The sequence below is a fragment of the Dermacentor silvarum genome, chromosome 4 (genome assembly GCF_013339745.2).
Source record: "Dermacentor silvarum isolate Dsil-2018 chromosome 4, BIME_Dsil_1.4, whole genome shotgun sequence".
In the NCBI taxonomy this organism is placed as follows: Eukaryota; Metazoa; Arthropoda; class Arachnida; order Ixodida; family Ixodidae; genus Dermacentor; species Dermacentor silvarum.
In genome coordinates, this window is record NC_051157.2 from 147,012,074 (window position 1) to 147,030,300 (window position 18,227).

The 18,227-nt window shown below is 44.3% G+C and overlaps 1 long non-coding RNA gene and 1 pseudogene across 1 annotated transcript; one reads left to right on the top strand and one right to left on the bottom strand.

The window, feature by feature from the left end:
• Positions 1–3,870: 3,870 nt before the first annotated feature.
• LOC125944806 (uncharacterized) lies at positions 3,871–8,466 on the bottom strand. The gene is made up of 9 exons (XR_007466512.1): positions 7,749–8,466; positions 6,732–6,853; positions 6,138–6,269; positions 5,483–5,684; positions 4,778–5,394; positions 4,566–4,655; positions 4,411–4,466; positions 4,043–4,262; positions 3,871–3,956 (listed from the first exon to the last, which is right to left on the bottom strand). It is a non-coding gene; the product is annotated as an uncharacterized LOC125944806 (long non-coding RNA).
• A 907-nt stretch (positions 8,467–9,373) lies between these two features.
• On the top strand, positions 9,374–13,011 carry LOC119448334 (uncharacterized; annotated as a pseudogene).
• Positions 13,012–18,227: the final 5,216 nt, after the last annotated feature.

Genomic DNA, 18,227 nt, shown 5'->3' on the forward strand with positions numbered 1-18,227 from the left:
AGTCGTCGCGTCATGGTTACTTAAGTACACCCACCGTGTAAGAAGTAGTTACCTCTTACACCGTGAGTACACCCAAGACAAGCTTCGCTTGCCCCCCTTTCCCGGCAGGAGAAGGGTTGGTTTATTAACCTGCTGCCGATTCGCAATCTAGAGAAATAAATACTCCGAAATACCATTCCAAAAATTAGGTATTGCTATAAACAGTGAAAACATTCCATCCTTTGGCGCATCTACACTGGGTTTTAGCCACAGGAACATATACAGGGCCGTATGCGAGTTCCTTGGTGGCACAAGGAGAATAATTTACTAATTGATTATTTATTATTTTACAAAATTCCAATTTACGTTAATATACGGATTTATGATTTATTCTTAAAAAAATTCCAATTAAAGTGATAAAAATTTATTACCTTCTAGCTGGCTCTCCTTTCGAAAAGCACACGATTTCCTATAAGAAAAAAAATGTGTGTAGCATCATTTTTTTTTCATTGGATAATATAAAGTGTTATCTCACAATACTTTTTTCCTCAGGTTTTCTCCTCCAGTCCCACCCGTTTAACCGCCGGCTTCTTTGTCAATCCCCCGTAGTGGGTGTGCGCCATCGTATAGGAAGCAAGGAAGCGAGGTGAAGGATTAGGCCTGCGAAAACTCTCGTCTGTTCACAGGCGTGCAATATCTGCGTAAATCAGCGAACGCATTATCACAGCGACGTGCCATGCTTCAAACGAGGCTACAACAAGTAGGCACGCATATGACATGTGCTGCTTAGACCTCTGAACTACGCTTGGACGCCCAACTCTGAGCTGCACTGTCGCACCCACACTTTGTGCGAAGCCGTCCGACGCCGGCAGCTGCCTCGCCTGTCCTCGACAGCGCTGCAGCGGGCTTCTCCTCTCAAGTTCGTGCGGCGTTCTCCATTTGGTGTCTCGCCGCGCTGCTTCGCCAAGCCTGGCCGTACCACATGAGCAGGCCATCATGCAGAGGAGTTGGTCCAGGGAAACTTGCGTTCTTGGACCAGCAAGGTTCGGCTGGTTACAGTTCAAGCCACAGTGGAGGTAGATTCGGAAGAACGGATGATGCTAATTACTCGGGAGCGCAGTCGTCTACTGAGATTCCCAGTACACATGCGCAACCTTCGACGGCGCGCGGAGCTCGTCGGAGCGCCGGCAAGACAAAACTGTCGATTTTAGACCATTTCGAAAAAGGTAACGACGGACCACCAACGTCGGAACGGCCCGCGAAAGCGTTGATGCCGCGACCAACGAGCACCAAACGGGCTTCGCTGCGACGCGCATTTCCGCGCGCCACAGCGCGCCCCTTGAATTGAACGCCGACAGCATACGCATTCCGCGAGACCGCTGCGATGTGCCGAACCCCGCAACTGCACACAATATAGGAAGTCGCAGCCGCCGGAGAGCAGTCGTGGAATCGTCCGAAAGCGAAGCGGAGACAATCGCAGTTCGCCACTCGAAATGGGTCACATTCGGGACGCCGATCCCGCGGGCCTCGCAAGAAATTGAAGAACGAGGACGCGAAGATGACTGCCATGAAACCAGCGGTGTACTGGAATCTACACAATCGCGTTGCGAGCACCGCCGGGATCGACCACGAGTCCAGTACAGGCCTCATGGAAGTATCATGGCCGCATGGAAGGATCAGACCTACAGCACCTAAGCAGTACGCGTCATCTGGACCTCAGTGACCTGACCGAGGCTGCAAGCGCACAGTTGGCACGCGCTGGAAACACCGAACGGGGTTGGTCGGCATTGGAGTTTGTCGACGACCAGCCACGGCCCGAGTCCCTGGAGGAGAAAGCGGCCGCGTGAGACCCATGTCAAGAAGACAGCTACGCTCTGTCGCCGCCCGGCAAACTCTAGCTATTTGAACTCAACATGTTCGCCCCTAGGCGCACGAGCCGACCGAAGCCGGCACCGCGCAAAGCGGCGCAGTGTTGTGCGAGCAAGCCTTCGTGTGCTCGGTCGCCGACCAGCCCTCCGAAGAGTAAGAAACTTCTGCCCGTAACGGCCGCCGATTCCACCGTGCACGAAGACCTGCACTGGTTCATCGAATCGTGCGACCAGTCGGCTACGTCATCTCCGCTCTGCGACCGCGCAATCACAGCCGCCGCTTCGACACCGAAAACTGAAGCCCGACCTGCCTCCCGCTCCATTAAGGCCTGCGCTACCAAACGCCAAGCTGACGAGGCGTTTGCGCTGCTGTCGGCAAAGCCGAGGCGCCTTCAGTCGCTCCAGGTGTATCGCGTTCGCTAACTGGTGTAATAACTGCAGCAAGAACGCGCGCGCGTGCATAGTATGGCGGGCACACCCACAGCTCCACGTGTAGTGGTGCAGAACAGCTGTATACCCAAGGCCCACTGCCAGCACTGGCCTTCGCGAGGACTTCTCGCCTTAAGCTCAACTGATGTCCGCAGAGGAATCTCACCAGGTAGTAAGGACCGGTTGCGTCGGGAACTGAGGAGGACAAGCCGAAGGGAGGAGATGCGAAGAGTGATGAACCCGACGAACAGGAAGCTGCAGCCCGAAGAGAAAAGAAGCATCATCACATACGGGACAGGAAGAAGCACCACAGAAAGAAGACGTTGGCCCCAAGCTGAAGAACAAAGAGCGGACACAGGCTGCTCGGCCTACGCAAGACGAATCAGCCTTGCTGACATCGGAGCAGTAGCGCTGCTAACGTTCGCTTTTTTTTCTTTTCTTGTGAATATTGTAAGTATTTTATGTTGACTGTACTTAAAAGCGAACGTCAGTAGATGTTTGCGCCTTTGCAGAAATACAAATATATTTCCAGCGTTCGTTCGAGCAGTTGAAATAAGATTTTCAGTTTCCTGTAATTACACTTTAAAAAGGTTCCCGTATATGACGTTTCCGTTTGGAACCTTGCTCGCACGTAGCGCGTTAGAGCACTGATTGTTAGGAACATTTAAAAGCGAGTAACTCGTCAACACACATTTTAATTTGTGAGAAAATTAACCATATAGCCTCCCCTCCTGTGTTTGCTAGATTTGATCTCGGTATTGCTTCCAGTTTTCCCCGTTCAGCGGGATAAATTCGGCTTTGTTCGTAAAACACATTTATAAAGCTCCCGATCGCTTGCATGGGTAATTTGCGGCAAAATTTGTAATTTGTGCCTTGACTTTGAACTTAGCCTACGCGTTGCCCATAACGCACTCCTTATTGTAATCGAATATAACTAAGGTATCTTGATTAGGTCACTGAGGACGTCGAATAAACCAACTGTGAACGCCTTATGAAGTACGAATGTAGGGAACCCACGTGAAAAAGTTTTTACTTCCAGCTGGATTATGGAACCGGAAATTTCATCCAGCTGGATACTTTTCTAGCTGGGAAGGCAGCTGGAAAAAATCCAGCTGGAGACTTTTCTAGCTGGGAAGGCAGCTGGAAAAAATCCAGCTGGAGAAAATTTCCGGTTCCATAATCCAGCTGGAATGACTCCCAACTGGAATGTCTCCCAGCTGGATCCAGCTGCAAGAACTGCTAGCTGGAATTTGGCTGGAAGAGGTTCTAGCTAGATCCACAGTCCGTGGTGGTACACAGCACCGGTCACCGCAGTTGAAAAATAGGCCCTTTTTTTGCCTCTAGAGAAAGTGATCCTAGCTTTAATGCTGCGGTCCCCTAGATTTACCGCGGACAACAGATGACACCAGCTACTTTCAACTTGCTGGAACCTAGAAAAAAATGCACTGCGGCACGTGGTTTTCACCAGTAGCTCATGTGCAAATAAAGAAACGACTGTGGTGTAAGATCTAATATGTATTTAACTCAAACATATCACGTCACATAGGTGCAGCTTTGCAATGTCAATTCATGCGCAGCTTCTTCTTGCAGTCTTGAATTTTTCTGATAAAGTGCGCATGACGTTGTGGTGGGCCAGCGTGGTATCCACATTATTCACACTGCCCCAGTGGGCCAGGCATCCTGCAGGAAAATATATTGAAAAAATTTTGAAAAGCATAAAATGCATTCAAAGTATAGCACAATATCGTGACGAAAAAAAGACTAACCGTAAATAACCTCCACTTTTTCCGGCGTGAGCTGTTTGGATGGCTCCAGCCCACTGTTGGCTTTTGTGGGTGCCAACCGACCGCTCACACTTCTCTGCGCAAGCGTGTGGAAACCCCACACAACTTGAGCAGCATCTCTAACCAATATTGTGGCTTTCTTATTTTTGAACAGCTTAGCTGCTTGCTTCTGTGAGATAAAAATGTTCCTGGATAGATGGAACTGAAAGAAGAGAAATGTATGGACAAAGAAAACCTCATTTTAAGTGGTAAAAGAGCCTGTGCATGCCAACTTAAGCTCAAGTTTTGTTTCACTCCCACACTTAAAAGAAATGCATAGGAAAACAGTTTTATGAGATGCGTGCACTTACCAGCCCACCATCACACAAGGAAAATTCAGGCACCGTCTGCTGAGCCGCTTGGTTTGCTGAAATGTTGAAAAGTACCATTCACAAAACATTAGTATATTGAATTGTGTATATTCATTTTATCACTGTAACAAATGTTCACATCCTGAAGTTCTTACAGCAAGCAGCCTCTTCGACTGTTTTTTTGGTGCAGTTGTTTTCTGGTACTGCCGATGGTGGTGTAGCTGTGGCCACTTGCACACTGTCCCCTGCACGATTTTTCTTACTTGCAAAACACTCACTTACAGGTTTAGGGAGAGCAATGACAGAGCACACAAAACCAACATGTACACAAGCTCAAGTTACAAAATGTAAATATTTGGCTTGTTACCACAGGGTTTCTTCTTGCACTTAGCACTTTCAGGTGCTGGCTCTGATGCAGGTGCTGGCTCTGATGAAGCTTCTGGCAACTCCTCCGCTGCCAGGTTGCTTCGGAGATTAATGCCTGCAAGAACGACTGATTAATGCAACTGCAAATTTCCACATGACCAGAGATATGAACTGTTCTTCAGACTTCTTCCTCAGTGTAAATGAAAGCAAGAAGTTTTCTGGCCTTAGAATAAAACTTCTCATGACGTATGGGAGGGATGTCAGAACCATGCTCAATATGCCAAAAAAGGTAATGATCATGAAAACATGCAAGGGAAGGCAAACTGTTGTCAAATGAGACATAACTTTTGCACGATGTACACAAACCTTATTCAACATGAACATTGTCAGATACAAGTGACCTGAAACTCCTTCGCTTTTCACATATTGAATATGGATAAAATCAGCCTATTAATTTTCACACAAATAACTGATTAGGTGAAGCAGCATAGCAGTCATCACCACAATGCTTACAGCTAGTCTTAAAAATATGTTTGCCATTCCATTTGCAGAAATATACAGTGAGCTTACCATTTCCACACCGACAGGGCTGGCTCAAATTTTCCAGTGTCCGCTGAACTGGGGAAAAGTAGAAAAGTAACTTGTCAGCCAAGTTAATATATATTATTACCATCTCAAAAAATATTTGGTAATTTGATCAACTTACACAAAGCCATCTGTTTCTCCACTTTCTTTTGTAGGAAGTCTATATTCCTTTTCAAGGAGGCTGAATGCTGACATTCCAGCTTATATCTACTTTTCCAAAACTTAGCCTCCTTCTCAGAATTTCTCAGTTCTGATAACGCGATGACACTGTCGTCGTCGTCACTGGAGTCCGAGCATTCCTCTGAGGTCTTAATCCTCTTTCTCTGCATAAACAAGTTGCAAGTAAAATTAAAACATGTCATGTGTGCACAGCTAGTCATTAAATAGAAGACAGCTTTCATTAACTGCTGGGAGACTAGCCTTGTACTTCGAGGTGCTTTTCTAGCCTTAAAGACAACAGTTGCCCTAAATTCCCACATGAAGGTGGCTTTGAACATCAATTTCTTTATCTAATTACTACTCCACTGATTAAATGGCAGCACGTCTGATTTGGCTGTAGCCCAGGCTAGTGCACATTTCAGAAACTTTCGAGGGCTTATTTTAGTGCATGCAGAAGATAGCAGGCTGCATTATATTTATGAAAATCTATAGACTAAGGGCAATGTAAACTAAAGCCAGTTCATCTATTTCAGTAATTGTGACATCAGCCAGCACTGAGGCAAATGAGGCTTGATTCAACGCGAAATATCTGAAGCCATTTTGCACATCTCGCTTACCCTTGGAGCTGCTTGAGTTTTGCCAGCAGCTGCAGCATTATTAACCAGTGCATGTTTGGTGTGCTGCTCGAGAACTGCTGCAAGCTGTTGCTTTTTCGTGCACAGCTGATTTTGTATCTTTTTCCTGGACTCCTGCAAGAGACAACTTTAATGTAGAACCCAGTTATGCTGTCTACCACAAGCGTTAATTTAACCAAATTGAACAGTCGCTTGAATTTATCTAAAAAAATACATAACTTTTACATGTTTTCTCCCAACCATTTTGATATTGTAACAGGTCTCCATCAAATTTTATGCATCTGCCAATGCTAAGCATGCATGGGCAATACCCATATAGAAGCAACTGAACTGTTTTGTTTAGCAGGTTGTGTAGTGACCCCCTGGGTTTCATTTTGACATTTCACCAGAATCTCACAACAAATGCACCAATTTCAGGAATTCTGGGAAGTTTGATAAACCCAAGTTACTCAGGCAGTAAACAGCCAGAGTTGAAAATCGCTTTTGGTACAATGTAGCTTACACAAGCAGTCAGTAAAGGTCATGCAGCCCCAGTGGCAGTAGTTGACAAAGCAAAGGCTCTTTTCAGATGTTTACCTGCATCGCAGTTTTTTTGCTTGTTCGAGCATCATCATCTTTGCCTACATCCTCCAAATCAGATGCATGGATTGGAGGGACAGGTGTTCTCTTGTCCATCTGCTTCAGTTCTTCTTTCGTTTCTGCCAAAAAGTTCATCCAGCAGTGTGTCAATATTAGTAATAAGTAAGCACAATTTTTCGATACAAAAAAAAAAAAAAACCTAAGCTTGTGAGTGCACTGTTGACAAATGCACTGTACAGCCCAGATTTTTCCTGTCGCAGTATTACGCAATATTACATGAGTATTACACTGTCGCAATTAGGCGCATGTTTGTGTATTTTAACACACTCTGGAGATCTGATAATGCGAGTTTGTCCGTCACAGCTGCGGTGCGTTCACAGATATTGCAGTTAAATACGCGCTCCAACGGACTTAAAATAGCTGTCATAACGGAAATCGCTTCAAGACGAAAAATTGAAGCAGCGTGCATTCTTTGTCATATCAGCTGCATATAATTGCTACAACGCAATTATATCTTTCAGGTCTACAATAATAAAAATTTAAAAAAAAAACACGATAACTGAGATCACGCACGTGATTGATTTTGATTCGCAATGAAAATTCTAGCTGCTGAATGAAGAAGCGCACAAGATCACATACATGCGAGAAATCCCTGTGTACGTTCGAAATGACCGATCGGCATGATGACAACTAAAGAACACGGTTCACGATCGAGGGCGATTTCACCTTGCGACAACTTTCTGTGGCAGCACGACCAAGGCTATAAGCTTCGGCTCCGTAGCCTTAGCCCTGCTGCCACAGAAAGTTGTCGCCAGGTACACATTAATCGACTGGGCAGCCGACATGCATGGCGAATCACCGCTTATGTTTTAAGTAGCCAAGCCAGCCGTTCGCGCATACGATCAACGTGATTCCGAACCCACCATCGACGTTCAGAAAACAGCAATAATAACGCATTCGCATTTCACGAATATAATCACGAAACCGCAAGGCAAACTTAAAATTAACACTCACCTGCCAGCTTAAGAATCTGGACAACATATTCGCCGCTGTCCTCCTCGTCGTTGGGGTCGCACCAGTTGGCACTGTACGTCACTTTGTTGTCAAAGTCCAACAAGTGGAGTGGGTAAAAGTCATGTATGTCTTTGACGGGTATTATGTATCTTTTCGTCTTGTCAATCTCATTGACAAAGCGCACCAGCGCAAACATCTTTTAAGAATACCAGCCGTAGCCTGCGATATGATACGGAATATCCTGGTAGGGCCAGTCGGGCTTGACATACAATAAAGACCAACTTTGTCACATTTGCTTGCATGCACGTGCTAAATAACAGACAACACACTTGCGATGGTGATGGCGATTAGGCCTACGCCTTGCAACGAGCGGGCGGGCGCGGCCAGACACGGCTACCTCAATGCTAACGCGCTAGCAAAAAAAAAACAGTTCTTGAGCAAATAAAACTTTAAAAAACGCAGTAGAAAAGAATAACTACTTTTTGTATAAAAATGCAGCAATAAAGTGAGAAATAGGTGGTGATTAAAGTCACATCCCGAGTCTCGGAAGAAGTTGGTAGATCTCAGAGGCTGTCCTTTCGCTACCTGAACGCACCGAAAACACAGCTACTGTCGCCTTGGTTGAGCATACATGGAACCTCCTTCTTTGTGCACCATGTACATCAGTACACTAAAATATAAAAAAAGAAATAGTCTTGCGAGCGCGGTTAGTATTACTCTACTATCACGATGAGTATCCACCCAGATATCCATTACGCAGCCATTGGGCTGTCGAAGCCATAGCCAGAGGCTGATCGCTGAATGCGTGGTTAAAGGTGGTTCTTTATCAAGTTGGTCTTTATTCTATGTCTTTATTCTATGCGTGGTTGTAACGTGGTCGTAGACGTAGTTGCGCGAACTTTGGTATGCGATGGTTCCACTCAAAAGGCGGAAACTCTACCTCGACCCTGGGTCAAGTGGCTGCGTGCCAAAGTCAACGAAATGGCGCCTGGTGACTTCGTGCGAACGTCTCCCAGCGACAGCTGCAATATCGTCGGCTCCACAAGACTCGCCATGTGACGACCCATGTTCATCTGAGTCTTCGTCTCCTGAACACAATTACGTATGTTCAGACGCGTCTTCATCTCCAGAGGCAAGCTGTGATGAAGACTACTATGATGACCAAAGCCAGCCTTCGCCAATTGTGCCAGATGAAACAGCGACTCCCACGACATCGCCGCAACCATCTGACGAGCAAGGTGATCCGCAAGAAAATCATTCAGGGAACACAACTGCCGGAATGAGCCACTTTTTCGATGCCGAGGACCTAGGCGAACTGTTTATCGAAGGAGGAACGCTGACGCGCGGTGACGCGTTCATGTTGTTGTTGGACGTAGCTATTAAGCACGGGCTGTCGTGGACAGCGATTGAAAGTATTCAAAGATTGCTTAACAAGCTCTTGGAAAAAAAAGCATTCCCCGAAAGCAAATACCTCTTTAAGAAATTTTGTGGCCTAGACATGAACGACATCGTGTTCCACTTTTACTGCACAGACTGCATGGCACTGCTGGTCGAGACAAGAACTCTAGAAGAACGCAAAGAACTGAAAGTGCAGTGCTCTGTGTGCCAGGAAGAATACGTGGGTAGCGACCTTGTGCGCGGCGGCAGCTTCTTCGTGAGTCTTCCTCTAGAGAAACAGCTGTCGTCACTATTGTCAAGCAAGACAACCAGCAATGCAGTCATGAACACCTTGGAACGTGCTCCTGGCAACACTATGCACGACATTACTGACAGCCAGCACTACCATGCTACACGCACTGAAGTGGGGATGGCCGAGCATGACCTGACGCTCACTCTGAACTCGGATGGAAGTCCTATATTCAAGTCCTCGAAGTACAGTATTTGGCCTGTACAGGTGACCATCAATGAGTTGCCTCCATTGCTCAGATGGAAGAATGTTGTGATGCCATCACTATGGTATGGGAAGGAGCACCCCAACATGACTATGTTGCTCCAAGCATTTGTGAAACAGCTTGAGAAGCTGAATGTCAGTGGCATCACCTGGACCTGTGGGGACAGGCTGATTAACTCAAAGGCAAGTGGTCTTTCTCAGCTATGATGATTTGAATTTCACATGAGTGCATTTCTTGGCCAATTAGCAAGATTCTCAACATGATCACATTTTCAGGTCTACTGCATCTGTTGTTGCGTGGATTCTCCAGCAAGGGCTGCAATGCAGCACGTCATCCAATACAATGGTTATTATGGCTGCAGTTGGTGCTACCACCCAGGAGAAAATGTCGATGGTAAGTCTCAGTGAATGTTAAATCCTAATTAGTTCTTTGAAAAAGTAATTTGGCCTCACCAAAAGGGGCAAGCTATTGTCCAAAAACTTCATTATGCTCAGTCAATGGCGTGGCATTCTAGTCAGGCACTTATTCCATGTGGTCATTGGCATAGAGTAAGATATGCCTTGTTATTACTAGTACCTTCAGGAGCATTTGTAATCACATTTCACTTTATCGAGATATGTACAGGAATTTATGCCTGATTGCCGTTTATAAAGCCTAAACCTTTAAGCACTGGTTCTTCAATTCAATCAACACTTGTCAACATTTTAGGAAAGGAATTTAGCCATCATTTTGTTAATTCATTTCTGCAATGCCTTGCGGTGCTGCAGGCCTTTATCTCAATGTGCACGCTTTTCAACTTACATGGAGGAAACGGGAAATGTACTTGTGGTCCTTTAAACCTTGAAGTGTGTCAAATAACGGCCCTATCTAAATCTCGTAAGAAATGCAGGCATTACCAGGCTAGCATATGTATTCTTTCTTTTCATCGCAAGCAAGGCTTGCCTGCCTTTCCAGTTATCCGGGACAAGAAGTCTCATCATTGTGCACATGAATAAGTGATGATCTGCATAATTACCAGGGATTAACAGAGATACAAGAGAGCTATGGAACGATACAGTGATACAGTTATGACATATCACAGCTTTGTTAGAGAAGCGCATAGAGTAAGAGGAACAAGGTTTTTCTAGATGACTTGTTTGGTGGGTCATGATAAAAACTTGTATCCTTCATTGTGTGTGTTCGCCATTCTTTCCTGCAGCTATTGAACTCTGTTTCAAACTCTGGTTGTTAAAACTGAATGAATTTTTAACAAATTACGTATTTATTCCTGTGTAAACTATGACTGAAGAATACAATAATCAGTGTTTTGCTCTGATGAAATTATGCTGCTCCATGTTATTAGAATTAGTGAAATTTTGTTGAACTGCACCCTAACAAATGACATCAACTTGTGTGACTGGATATGCATGTCTCACATGTCTTTTGGGTGCATTTGTTCTAGGTACTGTCAAGTACACCGTTAGCCGGCCATTTCAAGATCGGACTGACAAAGAAGCTTTGTCAGATATGAAAGAAGCTGTCAGAACTGGCACTATTGTGCGCGGTGTGAAAGGCCCATCCCCTCTCATCAACCTACCAGGTTTTAGTCCCATTTGGTCATGGTGCCCCGATTATATGCACTGTATACTTCTAGGAGTTGCTCGGCAAATCACTGAGCTTTGGTTCTCTCAAGTAGGAGCTGATTTCTACTGTGGTAGGCCATCATCTATGGCAGTTCTAAATGAGAGACTATGCTCGGTGAAGATGCCAGGCTGCATCAATCGTCGACCAAGATCGTTGATGCTCAGAAAATATTGGAAGGCATCTGAGTGGCAATACTGGCTGCTTTATTATAGCATCCCATGCTTAACAGGACTTTTGAGCTCAGTCCATCTAGACCACTGGGCACTACTTGTAGCTGGTGTTTTCCTTCTGCTGAAGGACTCTGTCTCGCAGCACGACATAAATGAAAGCACAAAGCTACTGACTGAGTTTGTAGTTCATGTTCAGTTTATTTACGGGCCAAGTAACATGACCTACAATGTTCACCAACTACTCCATGTACCAAAGTCTGTCATACTCTTTGGCCCCCTGTGGGCCCATTCTTGTTTCACCTTTGAAACTAACTCAGGCAAAATACTGAAGCTGGTAACATCCTCTAATGGTGTGGCCCTGTAAATTGCCACACGCCTGCTTCTTCAGAACAATTTGTCTGCTTTGAAAGCAGTGGCCAGTGAAAAGGCTTTGCAGCTTTGTGCAGAAAAAACTCCTGAAAGTCGTGTCAGTGGCATTATCCCTCTGGGAAAACCTGAGCGACTTGATGACAGTTTGCTTCAGAAATATGCAGAACTGCAGAGCTGTGAAGGCGCAGTTGAATTTAAAAGAATACTTTTAAATGGCACGACGATTGCCTCGGAGAAGTACTTAAGGCACAAGAAGATAGACTGCACTGCAGTTTGCTTGTCCAATGGGAGCTACGTAAAAGCCAAAAGATTAATTTTTGCCAGAGACCAAACAGGCTGTGAGCAAGTCTATGTTTTGTCTTTTAGTTACATTACAGAGCCTATCGCACCATGCAGTCACATAAAAGCTGCAAGGAAACATACACGGCAGATGTTGTTTAAGATTAATGATAATGCTTGTTCATGCATTTACCTTTGTGCTGGAGGCACAGAGTTTTTTTGTGACCTAGTCAATAGGTATGAGTGGTCATAGGATGTGTACAACATTGTATGTGAACTTTTAAACGAAGGAAACATGTCATCTTTTTAGAAATATTTTTTCGTAGATTACATTCCAGAGATTTTTTTTTTCAGTAAGCTTCAAGAATAAAATGGTGTAGGAAAGTTTTTTTTTTTTTTTCAATTACTAATCGAGCTTATTATCCACTACATTTCTGAAAAGGATGAAAAGGATTACTTAAAAGGATGTAGAGGGACAGTTTAGTATTTTGGTTATGTGCTTGGTGGAGTTGTATATTGATACTTGTCTATCTTTCACCGGCTAACAAATGTTAAACATGATCGCTCGGCGCAGGACGCGCCTGCATGTATCGGAAGTTTCTCGAACGTTATCGGTGCTTCTATCCGTTGTCTTTTGTTACCGACGCTGATGTAATCTGATTGCATGAGCAACGCAAATTGTCTAGTACTTTCTGAAAGACACACGGGCACCAGAGATTACTCTGGAACCTTCAATGACTGATGTGTAAAAGTAAACTCATGCTTATCGTTGTGCTTCAAGTTCAACTTGCTTTTGTGGGCACAGGTGTGCCCACTAAAAAGTCCGTTTCGTCATTCACAGTTTTGCGACTGTTTTCTTCACCATCACTACTACGTGACAATATAATCTGCATAGTATTACTACTAATTATCTCTTGTTGCTAATGTCATTTCCTGGGGGGGGGGGGGGGGGGGGGCTGAAGCAGTTTTGTTATTGCTGTGTTTTTATTGTGCAATAAAGCCCATTTGATTGGGAATACCTGTGTTGTCTTTACCTGCATGCTTCTGACATTGGGTCCCAGTATTCAGTATATGAACACATTGGCAAAATTCGACACCGAATTCTGGTGCATCCTGTGTGTTTCAAGGAAGTATTGAATTCAGAGTTTAAGATTAATGGATGCTTTTTGTTCATAAATTAATCATGGTTGGGGATGTTAGATGTGAATTATAAATCAGTAATCATGTTATTACCAGCAAAATACTTCGAATCAATTTTAAGATATTCCAAAATGTGGAGACAAATTCATTTCCAGTCTACCAAAGATTTTCACAGCTACCTTTCTTCAGGCAGGATGGGAAAATGATACCTAGAACACCTATGTATTTTGCCACTAAATTCAGGTGCATATTTCTTGAAGTTGCTCTATCAAAGGAATGCTCTGGACACTGTCTAGCTTCAGTTTCACTATTACAGCCTCCCATAACAATTTCAGTGAAAAGTTTATTACAGCCTGTTAATTATACCAAGTTTATTAGGTATGTTAAGATACACATGTTCTTCTTCTTCTTTCTGGGGTTTTACGTGCCAAAACCAGTTCTGATTATGAGGCACGCCGTAGTGGAGGGCTCCGGATTAATTTTGACCACCTGGGGTTCTTTAGCGTGCACTACAACGCAAGCACACGGGCGTTTTCGCATTTCGCCTCCATCGAAATGCGGCCGCCGGGGCCGGGATTCGATCCCGCGACCTCGTGCTCAGCAGCGCAACGCCTTAGCTGACTGAGCCACCCCGGCGGGTTAAGATACACATGTTACATCAGCCGTGTGGAATATAGTGCGACTAAAAAAATGACCCTATATATTCAACATGTTGCTTCATAAATGTTTTCACTGAGCATGCTCAGTCTAGGACCAGCTGGTTGAGTTATTTCCAGCTGGACATTAAGGCTCCCACTGTAGTGCATTTTAACCAACTGGAGATGGCAGTCTCCAGCTGGTGTAAGTACTTTTCAGCTCCAGCTGGAAAAGCTGCCAGCTGGAAATAACAGTTCCCAGCTACCACAGGCACTTCTTAGCTTCAGCTGGAAATGTTGCCAGCTGGAATTGTCATCATCCTGCTGGAAAAAATGCAACTCCAGCTGGAAAATATCATTTCCAGCAGACCAGTCTTAAATTTACAGCTGGAATGTACCTCCTCCAGCTGGATATTGGGGTTCCTGCTGGATATCCAGCTGGAAATGCTCCGTTCCAGCTGGAATCTATGCCTCCATTTTCATGTGGGAAGAAACAGAAGCGAGGGTTCAGTAATTGTTTTCAACGCTTTTTATTGGACTAGCAATGTAAAACTTTTGGCTGACATCGTATTTACCATGACCATTCCTCCCATTTCCAAAAAATATAGACATGTAACCTACACTTATGTCGGCACAATGGGAATCATAGCTGGTACAGGCGTATCACGTGTTCTAAAACTTAAGACAAAGATTAAGACATTTTCTTTTTGAAGAGTCGGGTTTGATTCAACTCATTTACCTTCGCAGAGATATTTTTCATAGCGTTCCACCCATATTCGCTAAATTTAATCTTTTTGGCTCTGGCAATCCTGCCAGGGCAACGGGCCAAATTCTGCCCCATTCGTTAGACGTACTCGTAACTCTCTAGAGCGCTTCCATACGTAATTTGTTGCCACAGTCCCAGTTACGCACCCGCTTTGAACCATGGCGACACATAAGTCATTCTCTCGCCCTTGATGACACCAAACAGAAAAAAGCTGCCTTGTTTAGTTCACTCCTCACACCTCGTGAACGCATACACGTAAAACGCGCAACACCCCCACCCGCAAAAAAAAAAATCAAGGAATCAGTATTTATTCGTAACGGTAATAAATAAGCCAAAAAAGTTTCAACTTCCCGACAATTTTCACGTAAGCAGCGTCTATCCCTACTAAGTATAATGTTTCTGAAATGCAAGAGTTATCTTGGGAGTTTGGGAAACGTAGCTGTAACGTCAGCTTGACACTTTACAAAACTTGCATAAGATTTGTTTTTTCTTATTTTTTGCAGAAGGTGCATTTGATCAACACGCATTTAGCATCACGCACCGACTTGGTGAAGCGTAGGGACTTGGTGAAGCCTGTGTTTGCAAAATTTGACCTCGGTGGTAATTGTAGTTATGCCAGGCTAGTGGTATAAATTTTACGCCGCTCGTAAAACACACTAATAACGCGAGGAAATAAATGTACTGTTCCCAATTCAACACAATGGCGTCGTAATGGACACGGGCAAGCGCTACTTTCAACAGTTGAAAGTAGCGCATTGCCCGTGTCCCTTACTACGTCCTTGCTTTGAATTTTGCTCAGTATAGTTACTTCCTCGCAGTATCAACCAACTCTCATAACAACAAGTTTTATTTCTTATTAAACACTAATAGCGCTCCGGACCACTTGAATACGTAATCAATTGCAAAAAGGCGCATTTTTTCCATCCTATCTGGAACGTTGCCTACACATTATCCATACCGCGCCCCTAGTTCTCTCCAAATATGAGCAAGGTACCATGTCTAGTTCTCCGAAGATACCGGAGAAACGAACTGTGAGAATCGTATGACGAACAAACATCACGGATTTTGAAGTTCGTACCTTATTAATTTGGAGTAGGATTTCTAGTTCATAAGGATATAGCGGGCAACATTGATTAAGTCTACAGCATTAATGAAGGTAGCAGTCGTCGTAATAAAGCTGAATAGGAAGTATAGAATGAAGATATTACAAGCCTACGCCCCAACCTCCAGTCACGTTGGTGAAGAAATAGAACAGTTTTATGAAGATGTTGAATTAGCAATGAGAGAGGTGCAAACTCAGTAGACTGTAGTCATGGGCGACTTCAATGGAAAAGTGGGCAAAAAGCAGGTTGGTGAGCAAGCAATTGGCTACTACGGCATCGATTATATTTATTTATTTAAACGATACTGCAGACCTCATTGGTCCAAGCAGGATGGGCAAAATTAAAACAGAATATTCGGAACGCCAAGAAACAGTACTGCAAGTCAATAAAATACAGGGTTGGTCACTAACAGCAGACAGGCAGAATATTGAAAACATGAATAGGACACAATTTATACAATGTTGGCAATGTCATTTACAAAATTTACATGACATGCGTGTCATGTAGGTCAACAAAGAGCCGCCCACGTCTTGGTGCTCTCATAGTCTTTTCGTTAACTTGGTAGGCTCCCCCGCACACTGCTTCGCATAACATCGATTCCCACAGGGCGTGGGATCTGCCGGCATTTTTTTTCTATCGGCACGTGCAACTTGTGACATTGACTGTCCATTTTATATTTAGGCTGTTTCAACATCATCATCATCAGCCTATATTTATGTCCACTGCAGTACGAAGGCCTCTCCCTGCGATCTCCCAATTACCCCTGTCTTGCGCTAGCGTATTCCAATTGCGCCTGCGAATTTCCTAACTTCACCATCCCACCTGGTTTTCTGCCGTCCTCGACTGCGCTTCCCTTCTCTTGGTATCCATTCTGTAACCCGGTTATCCATCCTACGCATTACATGGCCTTCCCAGCTCCATTTCTTCCGCTTAATGTCAACTAGAATATCGTCTATCCCCGTTTGTTCTCTGATCCACACGGCGCTCTTCCTGTCTCTTAACGTTACTCCTAAGATTTTTCGTTCCATTGCTCTTTGTGCGGTCCTTAACTTGTTCTCGAGCTTCTTTGTTAACCTCCAAGTTTCTGCCCCATATGTTAGCACCGGTAGAATGCAATGATTGTACACTTTTCTTTTCAACGACAGTGGTAAGCTCCCAGTCAGGATTTGGCAATGCCTGCCGTATGCACTCCAACCCAATTTTATTCTTGTGTAAATTTCTTTCTCATGATCAGGGTCCCCTGTGAGTAATTGACCTAGATAAATGTACTCATTTACTGATTCTAGAGGCTGAGTGGCTATGATGAATTCTTGTTCCCTTGCCAGGCTATTGAACATTATCATTGTCTTCTGCATACTCATCTTCAACCCAATTCTTACTCTTTCTCGATTAAGGTCCTCAATCATTTGTTGTAAATCGTCTCCATTTTTGCTGAATAGGAAGGACAATGTCATCTGGAAACCGTAGGTTGCTGAGATATTCGCCGTCGATCCTCACTCCTAAGCCTTCCCAGTCTAAGAGCTTGAATACTTCTTCTAAGCAAGCAGTGAATAGCATTGGAGAGATTGTGTCTCCTTGCCTGGGACCCCTTTCTTGATAGGTAACTTTCTACTTTTCTTGTGGAGAACCAAGCTAGCTGTGGAATCCTTGTAGATATTTGCTAAGATATTCACGTATGCATCCTGTACTCCTAAATTCGCAATGCCTCTATGACTGCTGGTATCTCAACTGAATCAAATGCTTTTTCATAATATATGAAAGCCATATAGAGGTTGATTGTACTCCGCCAATTTCTCGATTACCTGATTGATGACATGGATATGATCCATCGTAGAGTATCCCTTCCTGTAGCCAGCCTGTTCTCTTGGTTGGCTGAAGTCAAGTGTTGTCCTGATTCTATTGGAAATTATCTTGGTCAATATTTTATATAATACTGAAAGCAAGCTAATGGGTCTGTAATTCTTCAATTCTTTAACGTCTCCCTTCTTATGGATAAGTATAATGTTGGCGTTCTTCCAGCTCTCTGGTACACTTGAAGTTGTGAGGCATTGCGTATAAAGGGCCGCAAGCTTTTCAAGCATGATATCTTCAGCCGCTTTTCCCCTGGTCATGTCTTTCAAGGCCCTTCTAACTTCATCGCTAGTAATTGAAGGAGATTCTGTATCCGGTTCATCACTATTTTGAATGGAAGTAGCTTGCCTGTTTTGGGAACTGTAGAGGTCAGTATAGAATTCTTCCGCTGCTTTTACTATGTGGTCTAAATTGCTGATGATATTACCATGCTTATCTTTCAGTGTGTAGTGTCGTGCAATAGCACCAGGTGCCGCCACTCATCTGCGATTATCTGTAGACGCCAAGATGTGGCGCCACACTCGATATAGTATGTATATATAGGACAGACATCCTTCAATAAAGGGCTCCCGTTCGTCTGGGCTACGATGTGTGGTGTGGTGCATCCGTTCGGCCGCACCGTCCGGCCGACATAACAAACTGGCGACAAGG